The following is a 22294-nucleotide window of genomic DNA, read 5'->3' on the forward strand; positions in this document are numbered from 1 at the left end:
CAGTTCCAACAATTAACCTGGGATTGGCATGTCCACCACTAAACCATGTCCCTAGGAACCATATCTGCATGTTTTTTTATATAGCTCCAGGCATGGTGATTCTACTACTTTCCTGAGGAGCATGTTCCAATGCCTGATCACTCTTCACAGAAGAAATTTTTTCTTGTATCTAACCTAAACCTCCCAGGCTGCCACTGGAGGCCATTTTCTCTCCTGTCAGAAGTACATTTAAAGAACACACTGCCTCCCCTACTGCTCCCACAAACCACATGACTGAAAACTCAGCAGCTTTTACTGGGTAGGGAGGTCTCTTATGTACCTGCTCAGTGGAAAGGCTGAGCTAAATCTCATATACTGTTCTGTCCAAAGCTTGGGTGGGGGAAAGGCATTAAAGTCACTCACAATTATCTAAGGAGAGTCCTGAGCAGAGAAGATAAAGCTAACAATCTTACGGAAATATTCCAAACAGCAGATGAAATCAAGACAACTCAGCACAAGTTGTTGTTGATGGTTAAGGGGACTTACAATGTGCTTTTGCAGAAAACACTAAAACCTGGCATGGTTCTGCCAAACTGCTTATTTTCAGACACTCTTTTTTAAACCTCTACTTTGAACACTTGTAGCAGGGCAAAGGAACATTGTAGTGAGAAGAGTTTGCCAGTCCAGATCTCCCTGTCTGACCTGCTGCTGAGAGACAGCATTCAAATTACATTCTTTTCCTAGATCAGAACAGTCTGGAGATGAATGGGATCACCTAAACTAAACAGAACTAATCTGTTGGGTCTGAGTATTATTCGGTTTCCTCTTTTCTCTATAACCGCAAAATCTGACAATATCCTTCTTTTCTTGAAAAACAACATACCTTGCTGCCTATTATGCCCACCCAAACCTGAGCAAGCCATGTCCCTAGTCACTTCAATGCATTCTTCAAAACCAGTGGAGGATATGAGTAAAGTGCTGATGGACATACACCTCGTAGTGCATTTCAATGCCATATCAATTAAAGTATAATAGTGCAACACAGTGATTTTCTCAAAACAGACCTGTTCAGGTGAAATAAATCACTAATGTCCCGGCACTGTACTGGTAGACTGCCTTATTTCACATTAACTCAGGACTGCAAATCCTCCCATCTCAGAACAATTTTCTTCTCCACAGAACCAAATGCTTAGGGACCAAGGGAACTATTAATCCACTATACATAACATTTCCCTCTGATTTTCTTTCTTGGAGTGAAGACAGGAAACTACTGAGTCCAGAAAGCTTCACTTAGTACTATGGCCTCCAGAGTTCAAAGTTATACATACTTATACCTTTGCCCAAGTCATGGGCAAAGTGATGAGGTTTTCTAAGAGAGTCTAGCACTGTCTTTTTGCAAAGGACAAAATGAGTCAGGGAAGCAACAGAAATCAGCAGAATCTTTGCAGTCAGCAGATATGTGACCCTAAATGAAAACTGTTCAGAAGCAGACCAAGCTGCCAAAAATGAAAAGAACAAAAAGAAAAGCAATAAAAATGAAAAAATGTGGAGTGTTTCTAGAGCTGAGATTTGTCAATGAGAGCAGAAACTGCCAGGTGCGGGGGAAAGCTGTTACAGTTCTACACACCAGAACTAACCTAGCTCCAGTTTCTCAACTAATCAACGCACAAGAGATAGGGGATAACCCTGACAAGGTTAAAATGCAAGAGCTGAGTGCTAAAGTAGATAGACCAAGCTGTCAGAAAATCAGGTTATTTAAGGTATCAGAAGAGAACTACCCCAAAAGTGGTAAGCAGAACCACTCAGTCTCTGCAGAACACTGGCAGCCTCTCAGGCTTATGTGCTGATTTAAGCCAGTGGAGACAACTCCACTTACTGGGGGAAAGGCAAGGGGCATTTAGGATGGAACTGCCTGTTTCTGGTTTGTATTTCAATAGGCTCCTAAAGCCTAAAGGCTGCGTAGGATAGCAGGAAAAGTTGTTCTGTCCAAATATGCTGACTGTTTGAAGGAAAAAAGCCAAACAGGAACAGAGAGACAGTGGAGCACATAGGAAAAATAGACCACTACTGCACATAATGGCAGGTTGTGTGCATGATAAATTAAACTTTTTCGAAAAATAGTTCACCAAAGGTACATTTTAAAGATAGAAATTGAGAAACAGCTGGAATCCTTCCATTCAGGACTAGGAGGTGAATATATTAGCTTTTCTTACCCAGTTGATTTAAAGAAAGAAACTATGAGGCACGTATCTACTTCAAAATAAATATTCTTTTGAAAATTGTAGTTCCCCTGCAGTATTCCCATGCCAGCAAATTTGGGACTAGGTGAACAGTCCTATCTATCAAGCTTTGCAAATTAAAGAGCTATTATATTGCTGGAGCAACGTTTAAACCAAGCCCACAATTTGCTGTTTTGTTGGGCAGGGGAGGAGGGAGAAGGGCATGAAAACTATGCATTTGATTTGGGTGTCTTTATGGTTGTTACATCCAATATATTCTGGTCTTTTAATAGTCTAAATTCTGTGGTTCAGGAGATTTGGCTTCAAATCACAGCTCTGCTGCAGATGTCATTGTGTGACCTTGAGAAAATCCACTTGAACTCTTTTCTCTTCATCTGTGAAGCAGCAACAACACTCCTGCCCTCCTTCTTTAGGGCAACAGGAGCAAAAATATTCCAATTATCTCTGTAGACAACTGCAGTCATGCTGAGAAACTAAAATAGAAAGGGAAAGAAACAGCAGTTACATAATCTTACCACATACATACACACACACACACATGTATACAGATTAAGTAATGTATATTTTTTAATATAAGATGGTTTTTGGAGAGGAATTTTTTTGTTTTATTGTTTGTTCTTCAGGGATAGGATTGTGAATGGCTCTGTAGGATAAATGTATCTTGAAAATTATAATTTTTATGCAGTTTTATCAGAAGCTGACATACAATATCATAGTTCTAGTACATGTTTCACCTTCTAGCATTCTGCATGGGTAGTATATTCAACAGCATTGTATTACTGCTTCATATCAGAAGTCCTGATGTTTTTAACTCACAATACTTGCAAGATGGCTTCTAACAGTTAAAATACAAGCACATACATTTATGATCTCAGTCACTGAACAAAGCCCAAACTGTAGCAAAAAAGACAGGGGGAAAAAACCTGTAGCTTATCAAGGGAAAGAAAGCAACAAAATCTTATACAGAGGCAACAAAACACAGCACCAGGAACATGAATATCAATATAACAAAAGATATGGGAATTTTCAAGCAGGGAAGCTACCAATTTTCCTTGTTTACTCATAGAAGCAGGAACTGTATATAAAAATGAAAAAAAAAACCAAAACAAAACCCAAAAAAAACCCCCAAAAAAACCCCAAAAGAAAATAGAAAGAAAATAATCATGGATTAGATCCCTAGATGTCCTTATTTATTATTATTTCTCTGGCATTTTCAAGGGCCCTATCACAATCTACAAGCCCAAGCAAGTGCAACAACGACATTCAAACTCATGGCGTGTGGATAGCCTCTTACTCGCACAGGCTCACCATGCATCCTAATACAACCTGCCTATTTTCAAAAACAAACTTCCTGGGGATGATTTCTGACTCAGTTCTTGGCATACTCCTGCTGCTGGCAACTGAAAAGACATGTATTTTTGATTGTGTAGGCCATCCAAGGTTTGATGTTTATATTTGCAAAATGATCTGCAGAATTATGGGCTTTTGAATAATACAGAGTTTCTCCTTGTGAAATTTTTTCTGTTTTAGACAAAAAGGTGTTGAGTTATGGGGAAAATACTTTTTTTCCTTTAATAAAAGATTGAATAACTAATTCCCTAAGAACCACTGACATCCTTCCCTGATTTATCTCTCTTTGTAGACAATAGAGTGCTTGGGGAAGTATACGATTTCCAGTTGAATCTTACTGGTAATTTACTTCTGAGACATCTGCCATCCCATTTAACACTAACTCAAAGAACTGCAAAGCAAGGGCAAGTATCTGGCCCTTCCAATCAAGGAAGTATACATAGAGGCTGTGACTACAGCCTCTGTGTATATATACTGTTAGTAGTATATATACTGCTGACATCCACTGTGTATATATATATATATAAAACTGACATCCAGATTGCATTCAAATTGTGATGGAAACCAGCACATATCAATGGCTGTAAATTTGCTGTTTATCTTACTCCATCTGCTGGGACATGCAGCTCTTTGCAGAAGCATAGCAGAGGATAGAAATTTCAGATGTACTTATGACCCAGCATATACTCCTCTACTTACAAAGCAAAGCCAAACAAGACCAACAAGAATTTGAGAACAAGAGTTCTCATGAACCTGTTAATCAGCAGATCAGTGCTGCTGCTGCTGCTCCATGCCTCTGAAATCCCAGTGGGAATCAAGGCAAGCACAGGAACATTGAAAGACAAGAAGAAAATGAGGCAAATAACTGTTAAAATAGAAAAAAAAAAAAAGGCTAATGCTTTGTAAACTTCCAGAAGCAGAAGACAAACATTCAGCTCCAATTCCTACTTGGAAAGTGAAGCAAAAGAAGATAGCATGCATGTAGAAACAAAACTATCCAGTAGGCAGAGCAAATGAAAACAAAATGCCACATACTCAGTATTTGACAGTGGCAACCATGTTCCCAGTTGTTCAGACTGATCATCATGTTGTGACTGATGAAATGGTACAGAGAGAGATTGCCTGTGCTCCTCTTCTCTCTGTCATCTGCCCTTTCCCAAATAATGGCAAAAGATAGCCAATGCAGAAGACACAAAAGAATAATTTCAGAAGTAGCACCTTTGCACCAGCTTGCACATGATATATGTAATATGAAACAGGTTTTGTCTTTCAGCATAAACTTTCAAATCTGATGGGAGAAAAGTCACTGATTCCATTTAGCAGTCAGAAAGCTGGCCCTGAAGTCCCATGTTCTGATCCCCACAGCCTGTACATTCTGCATCAGCACTCTTCATCAGTGGTTTTGAAAAGCTGACAGGAAATGAGAAGTATTAGGAGCCTTATCTGTTTCTAATGCTGGAAATAAAGACCCTCTTTGTGCACAACAATATTTTTATGCTCACACACCTGCTGTGCAACAACATAGGCAGCAAACATCTAGCACCATCCATGTGGCTTCTTCTCAACTCATACCTAAAGTACTGAGGTTGTCCAGGTGTTTTTTCCTTCTGCTGCAGCAAATGCAGAAGCTGCTCCAAGCCAATATTCTTTGCTTTCATTCACACAATGGCACAAGTATTCTCAAAGCTAGTATTAGCACTTTTTATAGATAGTTTTCATACTCTACCTTCTTATAAGTGTTGCAGGAATTCTCCACATATGGAGAATTTCCACACTCCAACCAGGAGTTTAGATTTTTGGGTGGAGTACTCAGATTATTAATATAATCAGAAAACCACAGTCAAACAAGTAGTTTCATAAGTCTGTTGAACTGGTGTTATCCTACAGATCTAAAAGAGTCCTCACAATCCAAAGGGACTAAGATACAATATCAGAAAGATTATATAAATTACAGAAGTCAGTGTAAATGTATCTCAAAATGTCTAACCTACAAATTTACCTACTAGGTAAATACTCCACTCAATTTCACATACATCGCTTAGATGTTATCATGCCCTATTTTGAAACCTGTGTTTCTCTCAGTTCAGAAAGCAGCCAGCCAGCTGGTCAAGGATTGTCTAATAAGCCCCAAGTTTATTACTCACTTGACATCCATTTTCCTTATCTCAGACTTGGAGAGGATCAGGGAAGGTTCAGTTTGTTTGTACATCTCAGCACCACTAAGTTCTGATGACATCACAGAAATGAAAAACCTGGAAGACAGAATGAAAAATGCTGTGAGCACAATGGTACAAATTGCCAGGCAACATTTGCCATTTCAGTTTGGTGGCATAAACAGGGCATCAAATGTGTTGGTTAGTACAGCTACCAAAAATTTGGGGGAAAAAACAAAAACAAAACAAAAATTTACTTTTTTCCAAATTGCCTGTGTACTATGTCTCCTTATAAAATTTTGATGTTTTGCCACTGTTATCAAAAGAAAGAATAATGCATTAAAAGATGGTGCTGGTATCACCCATGTTTGGGCATCTGTCTTTCCAACATCTGATATCAGAGGTAAGTAAGAGTCCTCTGCTTTTATGAGGATTTGGGGTCCTCCTAGGCAGATCTGGGATGTGTTACCAATCTGAACCAACAGGCTGCCAAAGCCAGAAGTTGAGAACAAATGGGGACATTATTGGTTGGAATGCAGTACAGGCCTCAAAAAGTGGCCAAATGTGAAAGTATCTATGTAACTATGTTGTTGCACACTTTATCACTGTGACAGAGATTGAAAAAAAAAAAAAAAAAGGCATACCTGCCCTTAGCCCTTAGTTTACTCTAGAGAAAGGCCATGCCTGGGAAAATCAGGATGAGTTTTATTTGATGGGTACTCCCATACTGCAAGAGTCAGAGATGAACTGAGAAACCAGGTACGCTTGAGACACTGTGCTGAGCAGACTGCAGGAATTTACATGAATCCTCCCACAGGCAAATCAGCTCATTCCATATTATCAGTTGGTTACTTTTAGCAGCAGCAGTGTCACTGCTGCGGTTACAGAAATGCATCGTGGCACAGGTCAGGCTGCCTGATAGATAGTGGCACAGTGTACACAGCTCTCACAGCAGCAACCTGCAAAGCCCCTCTGATGAATTATACCCCAAGCAGGTATTCACCCTATATTTAGGTGTAAATGGTGGAATGGTTGAGCCAGGCACAGAGAAACCTTTATTGCTGATGACTAATGCATCTGCAACAGTTTTGAGACTCTAGTCTAGCTACAGATGAATTATATACAGCAAGTCTGAGAACAAATGTCACAAAAAAAAACCTAAAGAAAAACTTAGTTACTTGGAATGTGATCAAACTCTGGAAAAGGCTGGACAGAGCAGTTGTGAAATCTTCATCTTGAAGGTGCTCATGACTGAGCTGGACACGTCTCTCAGCAACCTGCTCTAGTTGGTCCTTATTTTAGTAGTAAGCCCAGATTCAAAATCTCTAGATGGCTTTCTAACCTCAACCCTTTTGTGATTCTATGAAATTACCACATCTTACTGTCATGAGACAAGCCATTGAGGATATAAGACATAACTTTCAATTTGCAGCATTATACAAATTTCAGACAGCCCTGAAGTCATTAAGGCACTACGCAGGTCTTAATTTACATGAGGAGATGGTGAAGTTCTCATAGCAACTCCAAATCAAGAAGACAGAAAGGTATCTTTTAGGCTGCTCAGATGGTCTTCCCAGTGTTCCAGACCCTGGGTGTTATTCCCTGCCACAAAATTCTCCACTCTGTGCATCTTCATTAAATACTGAATTTAGGACCAGTTTAAAAATGCTTTGAGATAGGATTTTTTTCTATCATAAAGACTGCTTTCAGATCATTCTGGCAGACTTGGACAAGATTCCCATGTCAGAAAACAGGATAGCAACAAAGCATACATAATTTTCTACTGAGAGGTCATCTAGGACATTCTAGCTAAAATTCTTCTGCTGGCTAACACTAAGAGTCACATGTCTGTCCTGTTCTCTTTGACTGATCAATTTAGCATCAGCACCTGTAATTTGTGTGCTTTTACTGCAGCACTAAAAGGATTTCCCTGGCTTTTCTTTCCTGTAATTCTATGCCCAGAGGCAATTCAATTCCTGCTTGGTATTGCACAAGATGACTCACTCTTTTCTTTAAAGAATTCCATTACCAGCAAGCAATGACTCATCACGACCAGATTAGCACTGCCAAGGTATTGAGACTGTAGCCATTCCCACGCACTTTGAAATTCTGCATGCTCACAGTGCTTGGGAAAGAGTGCTTGCTGAACCAGTGGTTTTCACTTTGCAGCAAGCATGCACTTGCACTCTTCAATGTGTTATAAGTTCTACATAAAAACACTCCAACAAATAGTTTCCTAGGATAGATATAAACATCTGGCAGACACCTGTGTGGAGCTCTTTGGAGATAGCAAAATTATTGTTGGCAAAATTGAAGTTCTTGAAACAGCCTGCTTTTCACTTGGTCTAGCTGAAAAGCAGTGGGAAGGTAATTCCTTCCCCACAGTGTATCTTTCTGTTCAATTTGGCACAGAGATAATCCCAGAAAAAAAGAAGTGTGTTATACTGGAAAGTGTTCCATTGGTAATTTTTATATCTTGCCTTCAAGATCAAAATTATCAACTTCACTGCTTCTTTCCATGCCCTCAACTTAGAAGTAAAATGTTTTATACCAAATTATTGCATAGGTAGTGTTAACAGTTTGGACAGAATTTGAAGGGGAAAAAACCCATACCTAGAAGTCGGTCCCAAGGCACGGACACTAAGTTGGCCCCTATTCATTGCAGAGCTGGGACCATGCATGAGGACAGGTGGGGTGCTGTGCCTTCAGGGTATCACCAGAATGGGGGATGGCATGGACCTGGCCACATGTCCCTCCTGACAGGCATGGTCTGAGGGAAGAAAGCATAAAGCCCTCAGTATGCATCACTTCCTTCACCTGTTCCTTCTCCCCAGAAGCTAAGAGTCAGCAAAGCTGAGCCCTGCCCACACAGTTACACATCTGTGAAAAAACCCTGGGTTCTTCATCTCCTTAGATCTTCATCTTGTTAGATCTTCATCTCCTGCATCACTTGACTCTGTTCAACTCTAAATCCCTTTTGTGTGCCACAGTAATAAATCTGCTGAGAAGGTTTCCAGAGGCTAAAGAGAGGTCATTTGGAGACCATCTGCCTGCAAAATCCACGTTCTTTACCCCAGAGAAGGTCTGAATGGCATGTTTCACCAAAACAGACCCAGGATTTGACTGGTTGCTGACACAGACCACTGAAGTGAATCATGACAAGTGATGTTTAGCATTATTGTTAGCAGCAGAGCACCAGGGCACAAAATGCTTGGAAATAAATGTTTGGGGGTTGTAATTCCACAAGTAACATGGTTATAGACTACTAGATGGTATTTAAGATGATTTTGTTGTTGCTGTGGTCAATTATCTCATATTGTGCAGAAACTATAGTTAGAGGCAACCAGATAATTCTGGAACAAGCTTACATGAATTAGGATATTAAAAGTGACTTTCTTAATGCCTTTTTAATCCAATACTTAAGTCGTAGGACTTTAACAGTTTCTTAGCATGGAGGATTCCTGGAATAATGCTGCTAGCAACACTGAGTAGCTAAACATGTTAGATTGACATAAAGAGTTCATCCACCCTTCTTAAAGACACAGATTAAGAATAATGAGAATAACATGATTTTCCCAACAAGCATACAAAATGAGAATTTAGTTCCACCTTCAATTCTAAATTGAGTGCTCAGGCAAGACCAAAGAGCAAAAGGAAGAGGGGTTTTGCGGCATTGCTTTTCCTTAAATGCAAAAGGGCCCCTATGCTACAATTTCTTGTCATATCCCTCTGGTACTGATAAATTGCATTTGCAGACTGTTTGACCTGCTGTACAAAATTGCTTTGCTTATTATATTAAGATGATGGGAAAACCAAATTAAAAAATTTCTCTCCAATTTCATCTCTTTGCTGAACAGCTTCCTGCCATTATGCAAGTTTATCTTCCCAACAGATTAAGCAATGTTTTTAGGGTCATTTTTCTGCTTTACTCATGGTGGTGGAACAGAACATAACTCATATACGAATTTAAAGCATTTTTTTTTCTGCTCCAAAAGAGAGCAGGGATTAGAGATCAAAACACTAGGAGTGCCTGCACACAGACTCCAGTCTAAGTGCCATCAATGACAGAAGTCCAGAGAGAGCCAAGAATAAAATAACAATTTCTGAAAATTTCTGAAAAGCCTAAATCATAATTGATCTGTCATCTTCCTTCTCAGTAAAAAAAAAAAAACAAACCAAAAACAAAAAAAACCCCAACCAAACAAAAAAAAAACCCCTGAGAACCAACAGGAAACACCAAGTTAAAAAAGATCAAAACCTTCTGAACACTTAATTTGGTAGCTATGAGTGTTTTCTTATAAATGAATAAATGACAGTTAGTTAAATAAAGTCTGTAGTGTACTACACCAACCAGAACAAGCTAGAGGAGACTTTAGACCATTTGTGTCAGACACAAGAGCAGCACCATCACTAAGCAATGGTACTTGTTTGGCTGTGTCTAACTTTCACTCTAACAGACAGGGCATCTCTCATACTCTGAGGCCCCAGCACTGCTGAGAATGCTTAGCTACTACAAACAGTAGACTGAAAACCAAAATGAAACTAGAAAAAGAGATGTATTTTCCTCATCAGAATTCAGTTGGTTGCAGTTTTAAAGCTGAAACCAAACAACTGCATCTTTTCATTTTCTCGGTCATTGCTGATGAAATTCCTACTGCTTTGGCTTGCAGAAAATTTAATTTATGAACTATGATCCCACAAAATGAAAGAGATTGATCCTATCCCCCAAACCTTTTAATGAGTTGATTCAAACCAGATATGAATAGCAGCAGTCAAACACTGCAGAGAAAAAAATGACAAATTTCCATGACAAATACCTTACAAAAGAGCTGCAGCTTATTCCAGATATCAAGATTTGAGTGCAATCAAACAAAGGTGAATGTTCAAGTACAGCTGGTCATAGGAAAATTGAGAAAGAGCTTTAGACACCACCAGGGTATCTTTTTTCCACCCCAGTAAAAAAGCAGCAGGATAAAGCTGGTGGCTAGACTGAAAATCTATTTATGGAGGCTGGTGCTGTTGATGAAATGGAGGCTAACTTTAACCTTTGGACATTAATAAATAGGGATATGCTTTGATAGGCATTGAAGAATGTGTAAATATTCAATATATGGACTACAGACAAGCTGGACTTCTTACTCTATGATGCATAGAGATATGACATAACCAAAACATGGGATTAACAGCAGAATCAACCATCTGCAATATTTCCTCAGAAAATCTCCAAAATACTTCTATAATACATGGATCATTATCTGCCTTTCATTTTCTCCTGCTACATCCAATACTGACAGAGTGTGCCTATTGAAGTGTTAAAACGGGGAGATGGATTTCACAACTTAATTGCAGGTACTACTAGTTTAATGTAGCTATGACAGCTATCACACAGGAACCAGGCCACTGCTTGTCACTACCTGAAGTTCAGCCACTTGACAACTAAGATTTTAGATTGCATAAGTCTCATTTTGCATTAACATGTAAAGCCTGAAAGAATTGAACTCTATTAAAAGATTTATAAGCTCAGCAAGAGAAGCAACTGTGTTAAAAATAGGTTGGGAGAGCTGGCTTCACCCAGGCTGTCAGAGCTTTGAGAAAGTAGACCTGAAGGACAACGCCTGAAGTCTTCAGTGACAGCAAATTGGATTAAAATTGTATAGCTAATGGCATTACGGTCAAGTCACAGTGTGATATGTAATTGAAAAGACCTGTTGATGAATCTGGCAGTGCTTTTAAGGCCCTTGAGGACCCTTAAGCTATTTGCATTAGTCAGACCTGGTGCACATACACCTGTCATGGCACAATTGTCCCCTCTTGTCTTTCTTGTTTCTAAACAGAAGTGTTTTAGAAAGGCTAACAATAACACAAAATATCATATGTTACAAGCCATGATTCATCTCTGAAACACTCACACCTCAATGAAGTCACTGAAAATGTATGTTTTTCCTTCCATAGACTTTGAGGTAAGTCACTCATTAATTTCCAAGGTATAAGAAGTGTCAACCATAAGCTGATTAAGTCATCCTCTTAATTCATGATTGCAGACTATCCAAAAGCTTACAATGGAAGTTTGAACTTGTTTCTGCCAGAGTGCAATATCTTCCTATTTAGAACAGAAAGGCTTTACCATGGTCTTCCTCAAGAGAAACAGAATTTGTTCTCAGATATCATGTATGTTCCTACCTAGCAGATCTTATTCTATTTCAACAAACGGAACCGGGTACTACATGTATTCCTTAACAAATTCCATACCTCTTTTCAATTTAAGAGAAAATAATAACATAACTGTAGGACTACAGATCTCTTATGACCTTTTAAATTGTGAGTCTGAAAGATTAGACTTTTCCTTCAGTGGTAGATGCATGCTCATAATTATCTATCCTAGTTTTTTTTTTTTTTTAATTGACAATATTAATTTTCAATTCACTTTCTTTTCCTCTTACAAGTCCTTTGGGTTTTCTTTTGAGTCTCCCATCTTGCTTCATTTTCTAATGATGTTTTAAAAAAAAAAAGCTCTATGGAATCTAGAGATTATTAATTGTGATTTATTCCCTTTTGTCATAGATTACCACAGAGCTTTCTTAATTCACAACATTCTCTGGCTCCAGGCTATTTGCACAATAAGGAATCATATTTCATTTAAGACCTGGGAACTGACATATCAATTTTCACTAAAATATATTTATAGCTCATATTTCAGAAAGATAGTATTTTTATAATCAATGGTTATGCCATATTAATTAGTTTCAAAAATTTTATCATTGAACAGGAGGCTGAATAGCCAGTGAAAGGAACTAATTTAATTACTTCTGCTGTTTTCAGCCTGGATTGATTTAGGTGTGCATCTTAAGCCTTTTCAGACAAGCCAGCTCAAATTTAATAATGAAATTCACTGTACTGTCTTTGGTCATTTATTCAAAATTATAAAAAATGGCTGAACATTTGTTTGGGTTCTCTAAAAAATAGTTTCTCTAATAAGGGGAAGAAATTAAATACAGCTGAAAATACTAATTTTTAAACTTTTTTTTCCCATTTTTTGCAAATTGCTGATAAAATTATGGCCTGCTACCAAGCCATGGATTTAGATACATTATAGAAAACTGCCAACATGACAACATGATTTTGACTCCACTTGAAAACCTTTAAAATATTATGACAGTGCAACACTGAACAAGTTGTCCCAGTCCAGTTAGTTTAGGTGCAAAACATGGACAGCAGTGCACCAGAGCTGGCTTCAACCCATGTATCTCATCTTGGTGAGACCGGGAACAGGCAGCATCAGGGTGGGGAGCATATTACAGAGAATACTGACTGAACCACCTTGGTATTTTTCATAGAGCTGTGCACTGAAGAAGTGTATTATTGCTAACTGTACCCTACATTTTGGTGTAAATGAAAACTCCAGGGTAACATCAGGTATGCTCAAGTAAACAAATTTTGTGTTAAACACTACACTCTCCATGCATGGACTATCCATCCATACTGTATAGTCACACTGATGTAACTCATTTCCATGTATCCAGAGACCTGAGAGTCCAGATGTAAACGATGGAACAGTGAAAAGAAAAAAACCAACCCTTTTCTCAACATGTTTAAAAAGCAAATAAGACACTAAAATTGAAAAAAAAAGTCACTTTTAGTCACCTATTTACAGAGAAACAAAGAAAAGGACAGATGGCGAATGGAAGAATGTGCTCTTGTATCTTTCAGATTCCTTATTAAGTTTTTTAGTGGAGATTACTGATCTTCCTTGCTAGGCAAGAAGTTACTTAAAACCCTAGTCTAGCATGAACTGTTTACTTGGTACTAGGAAAGAATTTACAAGGGAAAGGTAGAGAAGAAAAAAGATTTTACAAATTTCATCAGGTTTAAAGTGTTCAGAATTCATTTTAGAGAACCATTTTCCATGACTGGGTGGATAGAGCACCATATAGTGTGTACATCCCAACAAAAGATTGCATTCTGTCTGCTTGATTTAATCATGTGATCAAAGAAGTAGAAGATACTTTTAAAATTCCACAATTTTTTGGCACAACTGCCATGAAAAGCAGAGGGAATGCTTCTGCATGAATTGAAAAACAACAGCAGCATCCACAGCTGTTCAGCCAGTAAATATGAGGCGTGCAACCCTTCAAAGAGTGAAATAGCATAACCTTGAGATCTGAGACTGAAATATGGAAAACTACCAAATATTGCTGAGGGCTTCACAGAAGGAAAACGGGAGAAGGGAATGCAATTTTTCATAGATATTAAAGAAATGCAAACAAAAGAGATGTGAAAGGTAAAACAAAAGCTAACACAAGAGTAAAGCTGCAGGAACAACTCAAATATATACGGTTTGTCTGCCAGATAGGAACCATTTAGACCAGACTTTTCAATCTTAAGCTCGCAAGCAGATGAAGTAGACTGCAGATCCATGTTGCCTAAGGTGGGAAATGGGCAATATAATTTTCACAGTTCTTTTTTGCCCTATTTTTTCACCAGACCCATCTCAGACAGAGGTCAGGAGTGCTCTCCCAGGGAAAGGACTCTAACGACAGACTGAAGTGTTACAGATACTAGCAGCTGGGATTATAGGAGCCAGTCCATGGCTATCTCACTATCTCTGAACTGTAGCATCAGGAAGAGCAGTGCTTTGACACTCCTTTTACTGAAGAATTACTGACATATGGATCCTCCCATTTTCTTGCAGCACCACATATACACTAGAAATGGGAGGGGAAGTAATGGCAGCACGTTGGTAGATGAGTGGATAAAGACAAGCAGTTCAGCAGAAAACAGGAAAACAGCCACAAGCAGTCACTACTGGCAGAAGAACCTGAGGAAATAGACATGAAATGTGAGTATAGAGCTGGCAGCCCCTTTCATAGACAGGAGTGCCAGGTTGCAGCTACCAGAGATGCCCTGGGCCCAGTGTCATGCCCAGAATCCTGTTTGCCATGGAAGCAGACCGCTCTGCACTTCCCTCCTGCACAGTGGCAAAGCATAAGAGGGACATTTCTCCCTCAGTGATTAGAATCTGGGAAAAATTTGGGTTGTTTTTAAGACGTACTAGAAAAATACAGCTTTTGAAATTCTGTCTTTATTTCTTCATGATTTATTGTTGTCGTGGTTTGACCAGGAAGTGAGTTTCTGGAAAAGTTGTGGTCAAACCAATCACTGGCCAGATTTGAAATTGGCACCTGTTGTGGCCACTGGGGACCTGGATACGCCTCTGAGAACACACAGGGGTTAAAAGCAGAGGATTCCCACAGGGATTTCCTCTTTTGAGTCCAGCGGTGAGTCCAATCTGACCTTCTCCCCTGCCCAGCTGCGTCTGGGTGGGGCGGGCCATGAGGCCTGTGGGAAGGGAGGCTGGAGCCCTGCAAGGAGCAGGGGTGGAAGAGACCTGGGATGTCTGAGCAGCCCCCCCTGGGAGAGAGTGATAGAGACTGTGCTGGCTTCAACTTTGATATCTTGTGCCGGCACCATGGCCAGAAGAAGAAGGGGCGGGGGGAAGGGGGGGCAAGGTGCCCAGCCGCTGGCAGACTGCGGCTGAGGTTTTAACCCCGTTGGTGCTGAGACAATGGAAACTGTAAAAAACACTGATCCTCCTCAGCTGAGAGTTTAGAGGGGACGGAGGATGGGCAGATGAGAAGAAGGCTTGAGTGAGTGAGTGAAGAAATACCAGCAGATGAGAAGTGCCCTAGATGGAGGAGATGATTGGAGTGGCCTTTTGGCTGGACTTCTCTCTTACATGGCCACGGGATGGAACCAAATCTTCCTGTAATGCAGAGACTGCACCTTGGGGGAGGCAGCTGGCCAGAAGCCAGAAGTGACAAAGCTGCTGTGAGAAGCAGAGGGAACAGAGACTGATGGGGAGGGTGTGGTGGAGCCCTCTTCCTTCAGCGGAGAAGGATCTCTGTTCATGAGGCCCCTTGGCCCCACGGGGTGAAATATGGGGGGGACAGGTGTCCCAAATGGTGAGAGGCTCCCACTTCTTGGAACTGGGTGAGGCATTCTTAAAAGGACCTGAGAAACAGTTTGGTCCATGGACAGTGGTGAGAGCACTGGACATGGAAGGAAGATAGTCACCACAGCAGATGCTCTTTGGGCAGCTGCCAGGTGTAACATGGAAGCACAGGAAATTCCAACTGTGTTTTCCTGGGGAGGCCCATGGTGCAAGAGGGAGACTGATGAACTGGGGGGACATTGTGTGAAGGATGGTATTGGATTGAGAATTCAGTATTAGAGGGGATGAGGTGTTAGAGGGGTGGAGGGAGGAGGAGTGTTTTGGACGTATTCCATTGTGGATTGTTGTGTGTGTTTGTTTTCCTTTCCCTTTTGTCTCTTATGTTGTAGATTATTAAAGTGTGGTGTTTTTCCCTCCATTCCCAAGTTGGAGCCTGCTTTGTTCTGTTTCCGGGTCACATCTCACAGTAACCATTTTGGAAATATACCTTTCATGGGGGCCCTGGCATTGTGCCAGGGTCAAACCATGACAATTGTTCAATTAGTAACCTTCAGACTTGAACAGTAAAAACTTCAGAGCATAGTTTCTGGATGTGCTTGGCCTCAGCACTGGTTTGTTGTAAAGAAAGAAAGAAGAGCTTGTGTTGGAAAGGAGTGCAATGTCTGGCAGGGAGCCTGCATGGGAATCTCCACAGTGTCACCTTGAAACATTTCTTGTTCCTTAACAGTAGCTAAGTGATCACTGGTTGTATGTAAACAAGGAATCTAACACAAATTGAGAGGAACCAGACAGAGCATGTGCAGCTGTTTGTGCCGTTACTTATGAATATGAATGAGTGCTCCACTTCTTTATGATACTGCAGAAGTAACAGTCTGCTCCTGTCCTCCACTCTGTGTGACAGCAGACAAATCTAAGTAACTTTCATAAATGGCCTGGAAATAAAATGCCCACCAAGAAATGAGAGTGCATTTAAGGCCATTCACACTGACATTTAGCACAGGAAGGCATAAAAAACTATTATGTTTTTATTTCCCCTTCTACCGCCTAGGGACCAAAGACAGTACCAGAAGGATGTCAAAACTTTAAAAATTCTTTAATTAAGCAGAAGCCCCCATGAAATCCACTACCTTGTATTAAAAGTGCTGACATTTCCTTACTTTTATTCCTGTTTTGAAGGATAGAAATAGTCTTGTTCTATTAATCTGAGAAATTATTTAAGCTCTGAGTTGTACTCTAACCAATATAAATAGAATAAAGCTGACACAGAGAAAGGGGCTAATCAAGAATAAAACTGGAGGAGAAGCACTTCAGAGCAGATATTTCAGAAAGATGACACCACCAGAAAATTTCTGCATGTTGTCAGACTCTGTTGATCTCTTCCTGGCTTTCAATGACCTGAAAACACTGCTTTCCAGATTTCTGATGTTTGTGCAATGTCTGGATGAACATGAATGGACACATAAACAGACTAATTTCGTTAGTGTCCACGTGGTATCACCTTGCCATACAAAAAAAGGGAAGACATAGCATTAGGCAGGAGTGGCAGTGCATCTTCCACCCCTCAAGTGGCCATGCTCATTCTCTCGCATCAGCCAGTGGGAAGCAGTCATCTTCTCACCGTGAAGGACCAGTAAAACAGGCAAATTTAAGCCCTCTGCATCTCCCAAGTACTCTGTTTTCAGTCCATCACGCTTTAGACTGACTGCAGTTAATCCCATTCATGAACAGAGATGAGGTTCTGATCATAAAAACATGGGCTAACTTCACTAAAATCTTTGCATATCAGGAAGAGGTCCTGAAAAAACCTGCACTGGCTAACAAAACAATTTCACTTAAAAATGTTTCATTTTCAGATGCAACCTTCTCTGAGACTCTCTCTTTACAGTTTGGGATCTTCTGAACATCTCAGGGCCTATCTGATGGAGAGCCAATTGCACAAGAGAGCAGGAGTGAAGGTACAGTAGCTGACATGCTGTTACTTCTCAGCCAGAAGCACGGAGTTATCTTACTTGAGTAGTTCTCAGGTAACTACAGAAATACTGCTTTATTTAGAGACATTGTGCAGCCAAAAGAAAACTGACTCCATCAGGAGCAACTACTGGAGCCCAGCCCAGTGCCCTGGGCCCGTTACCTAGGCTGGGGAACATGGTTATTTCTTTCTCATTTTCAGGTTCCGCCAGTATCACATGGGAGCATGTACCCCAGAGTCACACCCACAGACACAGAGGATGGCAGTCACGCACACTCGTACTGACAAGGTGCCCTACAGCACCCGCACACGGGACTCACACAGGCAGAAGCACAGACAGACTAGCCCCCTCCTCCTTGTGGGCTTCTCCCACAGGCACCCCAAAATCATAGGTCTTCCCACACAGAGGCCCGGACCTGAGGCCCCTCTACTTTCCAGCTGTTTCGGATTGAAGATTGTCGATTAATGACACCACACAGACACACCCCCACACACGTGCACACTCATTCATGCTCCTGGGGAAGGTACAAATGCTCACTGCCAGCAGCTGGCAGTAGGTACACGTGTTGTGACCTGTAGTCCCACTCGAGTCACTGGTACTCAACCCTTTAGGTACAGTGGTCTCCCAGTAGCTGGTTTTCAGGACAAATGAGTCTCCCTGGATCTGGTTGAGAATGGAGGGCAATGGCATGCTATCTTGATCCTCCTGTGGTTCTTCTTGCCCACAGATGGGATAGGGTGTGGGGAGTAGGCTGTCAGGACCCACACTGAGGACAGCAGCTGTGATGATGGGGAGCTCAATTCTGCTGTACCCAGCAGGGCTGCTGGAGAGGGCTGGGCTGGGAGCAGAAGTACTCCCTTGGGAATCTGCAGATTTTCTTTACCTTTACTTGATCTATACAGTGTCGTTGCCTTCCAAACACCCATCATTTATTAGCAGCTTCTTTAAACAAGTGCTCTCCTTTTTGCTACTTCTTATTTTTGCCATTTCTTATTTTTGCCATATTTCATGTGTCTGTTTTCATGGCAGGTCACGACTGGCTATCAGCCTGCACAGATATGTTAGCATGTCACATATACAGAACTTACAGCACCTTATACTCTTGTCCCTGGTCCATGATCTTCATCAGAATAATGTTGCAGCACAGCAGAGCCATCCTGTGTAGAGTTCTGTAGATGTGACTATATCTTCTGCAGGGCTTTAAAGAGCCTGTTCACTGGGGAGAGAATGAGGGAAGGAAGGAGAAAAAGGAGTTCAAAGACACAAAATTCTGTAGTGCCTAGGCTATAGTAATTCAGTGGAAACCCCACCTAAGAAGAAAGGCAGAAATATTTAAAGAACAGTCAACCCAGAAATGCTTGGATTTTGAAACTAATTTTGGTTGTAGTAAAGAACAGAGGTAAAATTAAAATATTAAAAGTTTCCAAAAGCTGGAAATGGCATTTGAAGGTCCGCATACTTAGAGATGGATGCAGTTCTGTGTAAACAAGGCTTCTGTGCTCTTGTGTATGTGCATGTTACATTTCCAGCGTGCCTGTCCATCCTCCTTTTCACTTACCTGATTCCAGCTGCTGCAGTGAGCCCCTGGTGACCCAGCCATTCCCACCTTTCCAATACCTGCTGCAAGGTGCTAACAGTGTGGGCAGTGTACCACAGACAGACCAGATGAGTGAGCCAAGGGTGTGTGGGGAGCCTGTGGAGGCAAAGGCCTCAACACAGGTTGCTGTTCCCCTGTCCCCATGCAGGACACCCCACATTCTCACCCTGCCTTCAGGAGCACCCAGATATTTCTAAGAGGTGTTTAAGAAAATTAGCTTTTTCTTCTGGCTGTTTACTTGTACTTTCAGCTTGGAAAGCAGGCATGCTGGTTAACATGGAGTTGAGAGCTGAACCTGCCTCCAGGCTCTCTAGAACTTCACACCCAGTGCTGTCAAAGCCAGGATATTTCCAGCACAAAGAAACTGTGTATTGCAAAGAAACCAAGTATTGCTGCTCATTCTCTCTCCTCCACGTGTGACCCTCTTTGAGAACATTGCCATTGCTACTAAATTAGAGTGTAATCTTTGCAAGCAATGTGCAAGACCTGTGAACTGAGACCTCTCAGGTTTGCCCTCACTGAACTTTCCTTGACTTGTCTGTAGCTTCATGTTGCTTCTTTTGGCTGTGGCAGCAATTCCTCTGGCTGATCAGGTGCCTGTGCCTGCTCTCTTTTACTTTTGCTTCTCCTGGTGTGGTACGACCATGGTTTTGCATAGACAGCAATGACAAGCTGCTACTCCACGTGCAATGAGATTTATACAGCAGCAACTTGATGACAAAGTGCTGACAAACCCAGGCCTGGCAGGACAGCGGAGGCCTTGGGAAGGACACAGGATGTGGCACAGAGGAGCACAGCTGCAAACACATTGCCCATGGTCAGCTCAAATGTGAACCTGGAGCTGGACAAACTGGCTTCAGGGGTCATGGATACAACAGAGAGAGAACATCTACTGAGATGGCCCAGGATGTATTTAATTTGGATGTAACTTGGAGCTGCAGACGAGTGTAGGAAGAGAGCAGTATCTCATCAACCTACACAAATTATCCCAAGTGATCCTAGAGGGACAAAGAAGAATTCATAACATGAACATTCTTCCTGGCAAAGGACTCTGGGTGCTGAAAGCTCTCAATAATATTCCCCTGTGATGTCCACCAATATGGAATTCCTGGAATACAAGGGACCAGTAGAAGGGTGAGCACAGAATCAAGGAAAGGATTTAAATGGAACAGACCCCATGTGTGTGTCTGTCTCTGTGTGTCTGTGACAATTTCAGAGTAGTACTCCAGCTACATTGCTATTTCTTCATTTTTGCAACAATTAGACATTAAATAAAACTGAATAGTCACTCAATATTTTAATGATGCTAACAATAAAATTCTTGCTTCTTCCTTTATATGGTTCCTTCTTGACCATAAACAATATTTTTAGTGTAACAATGGGCAACAGGAAATTCCAGAGGTTTTTTTTCCACATCCATGCACAATGAATTACAAGAAGCTGTGTGTTCCATCACAGCAACTATAGGAAGAAATACAGAAGGTTTATTTTTTGTGCCTTACTACTGTCACTGCTATTAATGCATTCTTTGCCCCTGAAGAGCAAAATACATCCAGATGATTCTGATACCTATTTTAAGTTTTTCTTCTGCATGATTTTTGAAAACCACAAAAAGCTGGGAGACAGAGCAGGTTGGGAGGGTTGGTTGTAATACCAGGGAAGTAAGTGCTTAGTTTTCTTCATGACAATTGGGGGTTTTTTTAGTTTGTTAATGATTAGCAGTGTATGCATTACAAAATCTGTCCATAGGATTTCAGAACCTTGTTGAGTGACAGTGGATATTCCCAGAGTGTAAACACCAGCTAAAAATGCATTTTAGTGTGAGAGTCAAGCCACAAGAATGACTTCAAGCTTCTTTTCCCTCCAATCTTCCACTTCTCTGAACTGCTCATAGCCCTGCAGTGAACTTAAGCTCTGCACAGTGCAATCTGCTTCCCCAGATGTGTCACTAAATAGATAGCAGACCCTGTCAGAGAGAGTCCTCTGTGAAATGTGCTGTCAGGGAAAGTTTTCCAAAAGCCCTGAGAATAAAAATGTCCCTTCTCAATGTGACTTTAAAAATGTTGACAGATGGCTGAGTTTTCCATCTTCCTTCCCTCCCTCCCACGTTTAGTTCAGAAGAGTACTGCCTACATGAATCCAAAGCACACTGTGAAATGTTCTTCAACTTGCCATTTGTATTTCTGCCAGGAGGAAGCCAAAAACAGTGGAACCAGAATGCCAAAGGACTTCCTACCAACTGTGTGAGCCTCTCTCAACCTAGTGCAGCTATTTACATATCCCCAGTCTTTCCTCACTATCCATCAGGGTTTAGAAGGTTTGCACCATGCCTCCAGGAAACTTCCAAGCAAAGCATAAGATTGAAGTAAGCTTAATAGTTGCTCTTACAGAGGAAGGAAGAGTTTGTCTTTTCCTAGATCTAACTCTGATAGATCTTCCCCATAAGAAAATTAATTGTCTCTGGGAAAGAATCAGTAAGGTAATAAGCTCACATCCTCAGTGGTAGGTAATCAGCCCAGGGTGCAGAAGTGATGTAAGGAGAAGGAGAAGAGTGACAACTTACTACATGGTTATTAATTGCAGAAATTCCACCTTCTCCCAAAGGACACCAAATATCAGGATCTCTGTAAGGGATAGCACACACAAAGCTGATAATAACACAACTGCCAAAAACCAAAAAAAGATAATTTCACCTCAAGCCCACAGCTTAGACACTTTTGTTTTGCCTGGCTCTTTGCTCTGCACTGCTAGCCTTCTGACTGTCAGCAGAGAATATAAGACATTTTTGGACTTGGTCAAAAGTGTGATAAGAATAAATTTACATAAGGACCACACTGTTTATTGGCTGATGGAATTACCCTTCCCTTTTGCTAGATAGTCACATAACAAAGCAATGCTCAGACAGCACGGTTAAAGTACAACAAAAGAGAATAAAAGGAGGCAATGGAATTATTTTCAAAGTGGTACTGATAATTTTTAGAATATAACCAAAATTTCCCCCTGGGGTTTTCAATATCATGGGATAAAAACACACTTTGGCACCAATTTGTCCATTT

At 40.9% G+C, this 22294-nt stretch overlaps 1 long non-coding RNA gene across 1 annotated transcript; it reads right to left on the bottom strand.

The window, feature by feature from the left end:
- Positions 1-2213: 2213 nt before the first annotated feature.
- Positions 2214-18841, bottom strand: LOC120509499. The gene is made up of 3 exons (XR_005629283.1): positions 18735-18841; positions 5714-5821; positions 2214-2692 (listed from the first exon to the last, which is right to left on the bottom strand). It is a non-coding gene; the product is annotated as an uncharacterized LOC120509499 (long non-coding RNA).
- Between the last annotated feature and the right edge of the window lie 3453 nt (positions 18842-22294).

Source organism: Passer montanus, unplaced genomic scaffold, assembly GCF_014805655.1.
Source record: "Passer montanus isolate IOZ18808 unplaced genomic scaffold, ASM1480565v1 scaffold52, whole genome shotgun sequence".
NCBI lineage: Eukaryota > Metazoa > Chordata > Aves > Passeriformes > Passeridae > Passer > Passer montanus.